The sequence below is a fragment of the Astatotilapia calliptera genome, chromosome 2 (assembly GCF_964374335.1).
Source record: "Astatotilapia calliptera chromosome 2, fAstCal68.1, whole genome shotgun sequence".
NCBI classification, from domain to species: Eukaryota; Metazoa; Chordata; class Actinopteri; order Cichliformes; family Cichlidae; genus Astatotilapia; species Astatotilapia calliptera.
In genome coordinates this window covers 35665618-35670014 of record NC_137423.1, presented here as the reverse complement: position 1 = coordinate 35670014, position 4397 = coordinate 35665618, and positions in this window count along the sequence as shown.

Below are 4397 nucleotides of genomic sequence, written 5' to 3'. Positions count from 1 at the left end.
TTAATCCATTAACTTCCTGAAGGAGAAATGTGAAAGTGCAGATCTGCTCCTGTGGGAATATAGGGCGCAAGGACAGTTCTCCGATATCTGCATATGGCTCATGCTTGCACTCTTATGTACTCTTACAATGTTTACTCCTATATGGCTTGAGAGACTGTCAAAAACTGCTGTCTTCTCAAATAATTAGTAGCTCTGACCACTCAGACAGCTGGCCAATTAAATGTGCTCATAGCTGCTGCTGCTGCTTGATGTCTGCTGGGCTTCACACAGAGGTGTAGATTGGAGGACAAACTCATTTCTCTGTAGTGGGGGGAGAGATGCCAGGAAAGCTTGGCTGTGTCTGAGAGTGTCTGTGTGCTCCTCAGCTGGCTGTGTGAGCAGATAAGAGAGGAGGCAGAGGGAGAGCTGCTGATTCTGGGTTTATACCACCCCCCTACCTCTTCTCCCAGTCCGTCTCTCTCTGTGCAGCTGCAGGTCTGAGAGCTGACCTGCATTAAGACATCAGAAACTCCCTGACAGGCTAATGGGAACAGTTTTCTAGAGCATCTTCAAAAGCTTGTTAAAGTGTGGAGTTTTGGCAGTGATTTAAGGAAATCTGCTATTATGGTTTAAATAGTTCACCTAATCTGTGTTGGCAGATTAGAAATGTCTGGACACCACCCAAACACTTTCTTGCTAACTGATGACTCTGTCTCCACAGCAATGTATTCATTGGACATGTACAAACACACTTTATCTGTGAATGAATGAAGCTCAGAAGCTAACATTTCTTTAGCCCTATTGCGTTTCATGTATTTATTTCCACCAGTGACTATATTGTGCATAAAATCAAACCCTCTTTGTTCTTCTAGCGCTTTGCTTTTTGTTGAAACATGCCCAAAGGATTTTTCCATTTTACTGTAACCATTTGCTTTTATTGTTTTCGATAAAACCCTCTGATGCTGATGGAAAAATAGGTTTGGGGTGGAGTCGTCTAGCCAGTGGGCATCTGACAGTGATTTGCTGATCCTTTGCAATTGCATGATGGCTCTCATCCTCTAAGGCCACAGGGCCCTAAGGGCTAACCAATCACTGCCCCTCAGCTTTCTGCTGTTGGCAATTATAGGTCAGCGTGTGTCACGACATCATTGTCTTCCCTTTGAATGGCTCAGTCCGAGCTCCCGCTTCAATCAGTCATATTTTTGTTTTTGCTGTTTAAAGTGAACTAGATATCCAGTCACCACTGTGACCACGGTTTCCTGATTTATTGCAGTTTGGGTTGCTTAGCAAGTAAAAACGCCGTGCCCTTTTCAAGGCTGTCGACAAATATTTAAAATTTGCATGTATAATCAAATATTTAAAAGACTAGACGTTTGATTGTGAAAACTGTTGTTTGATTGTGGGAGAAAAAAAAAACATCACCTCCAGCAGCGCACTGTCTCTCAAGAAGCACAGAATGCAGGGCTGGTTTTCTGCCAGAAAAGTTGTTTAACCCTGCACTGCTGCGGGTTTAATGAAGCTCTTTCCACTCACAATACCACATACTATGTTTGTCAGAGCGAGAGCAGCTGTGTGGCATACGACTGGGGGCTCTCATTTCTTCACACAAGTAGAGAGAGTAAGGGAAGTGAATGATGTAGGCTAACATAATTAGTGGACATAAGTGGACGGATATCAGCTGAGCAGTTGAATGTAAACGGCGTTAACTCACGACATTTGTCTGGTTCCTGTTTGTTTTCCTTATTTTTAAAGTCCTTTCGTTGTAATGACTCTTTCAGGCTGTTTTTACATGTGCAAGTAATGGTTAATGATAACAGAAAGCTAATTGCACACATGAGCTATCTTAATGGTTTAGCTTGTGTCTAAAAGGTTTGACAACAGAAAGCTGTAAAATAGTGCTGCTATATTAGAGCTGCTAATATGTTATCACTAAAGAAATAAGAAATGCTTCAATTATATGGAACTTCCTAAATATAACACACACTGCTAAATATGTTTTAGCAGTGTGTATTCTAATGAAATTTAAAAAACAAAATTCTCCTAGAGGAGAAAATCACCTCTGTAGGACGTAAAAGTAGAAACACACACAAGGTGTGTTTTGCCAGATTCAAACTACATGGTATAAACTTAATTATGGCTTAATCTGCAAAGTGTGAGATGTCACTTTGATGTCAGGTTTCTGAGCCTTTCGTGATTTTTCAGTGTTCACAGAGAGCTCGGCCAGCCATCGTGTCACCCAGACATGGAAAGGCAAGATTTTATGACCCTATCATCACCTAATCTGACATGTTTGCAAGCTAAAACTATCATGTGGTGCCATCACATCCCACCAGAACAGCTTGAATGCACATGTGTCAATATAAAAGTGTTTAATCAATGGATAAAGTTAATCAAGTTGGTTTGCTGTGGTCCTACCCTAAGCCATAAAGCGTGCCCAGATTATGCCAAGAAATGACAGCCACAACATACCCACACTGTGGGGAAGTGGTTCTCAAGCTACGGGGCAGGTCCCTGCAGGTGGGGTAACCAGATCAAATAAAATTAAATGAAAAAAATTCAGGATATATCTGGATTTAGCAAAAATTAACCAAACATAGAGTTTAATAATTGTGCTATTGTGCTGAACTTTAAGTAAAATTCATCATAAATCCTTTTTTATTGTGCATGATTACTAAAATGTGTGTTTCTGAACGTGGTCATGCCAGAAAACAGTGTATAACTACTGCAGTATTATGACTCAGGTTTGTCCTTTAATGTGTGGGAGAGTCATAGTTAACGTGTGATGTTACACGTGTGTCTGTTTCCTTAGTGGTTAGACAATCATAACACTGGCTAAATGTGGCTATTAATGCTCAATTAACCATCCTTCCGTAAATATTGTCAGTTTAATCCAACAAAGTCATTCAGCATCTACATCAGCAGTCAGGTGCCAGATGTTGTCGGTCTTTGAGCGTCCATGTGGTGAGGAGATTTGGAACATCGACGCCTCGTCTGTGGTCACATGGTGGCCCATGAGGCAGAGCGATGCCTTCCTCTCAGCCTTCAGAGACCCAGCCCCTTAACTACCCCTAACAAGGTAATAACACCGCATGTATCCCCTGATCAGCAGCAAATTGTTTCTTTAGCAGCGTTGAGTGAGAGGGGAAGAGGAGCGTGCTGACGTGGAACTCATCAACGATCTCTTTAAAGCCCAGGATGTGTCTTTAGATAATCTGTGCCATGTGCACAGCTGATAAACATGTTGTTTTGGGGTGACACCCGTACGATCTGCTTACTCACATCCTGACACTGAGCACGCTGGGTGTAGTCGTGTATGTAATCTGTTTTCTTTTTTTTGTTTTCTTTTTAATGGTTGCTAAGAAAAAAACTTCAAGGACAAATGGATGTTTTTGATTCTTGTTTGAAGCCGTTGTTGTTAGAGCTATAACTTGCAGGAAGGCACAAGGAAGTTTAAAGGGTACGAGAACCCTTCCTGTAGAAAGTCACTGCTCACTGAAAGCTTTCAGGGTCCTTTTAACATGAAAGCACGACACGATAGCTTCTTGCAGCTTTGCCAGGTCACATAGATTCCTTTAAGGTGTTTACCACTTTGTACATGACAGCCAAGCTTTCACTAATGCATCTATATCGCTTCACAGACACCTTTGTGTTCATGTAAGCGCCATTAAGAAAAGCTATCAGGGAGATTTGTGAAAGGTCAGGAGATGTCCTTTTGGCCCCCAAACAGGACACTAGAAGAAAGGCTTTATATCCAAAGACTGTCAGTCATCAAAGTGTAACGCTCTAATGATGGGAAAGTTATGACCCTCATTATATTACCCTATGGGCCAGTGCACTTGCTTTGTTTCTGGCTTATGAGCTAAAGATAATGTGTCTAATCTGAACAGTGTATGTAGAATAATCCGGAATGAAGTCTTGGCTCATTGACAAAGAACTGAAGTGAAGAGAAAGGTGCAAATTCACTTGACACCGTTCCAACATCTTGTTTTCCTGGTTGAGGTTTTAAAAGAGCAGGGGAAGTTCAAAATTAGAGAAAATCCCAAACATGTGTCCATTCGAGGGGGAAGTCTTGGCAGCTCGCATAGTCGATTCTTTTTTCTCTGTCACTTCCATCCCAGTCTTGCGTTTCTCTACCAGCTGCCTGCCTCCTTGCCCTGTGTTTGTGCTTGCTTTGTTTTTATGACCACTCCAGTGATCCGTCGCCACTGCAGAGCTGCTGGTGTCAACACAGCTGAGGTGCATTACGCGGCCTGGAGTTCCTGCCTCTTACCTGGCTCCAGGCGTTGTTTTTGTGTGTGTTCACTTGAGACGTAAAAGCAGTTTTATGCATGCACTTTCTCTTGGTCCACATACACAGGGTTTGGGCCTGCTCTACCTGGCTACATCCACCCCATGTATGCAACACAACGGGGTTATTT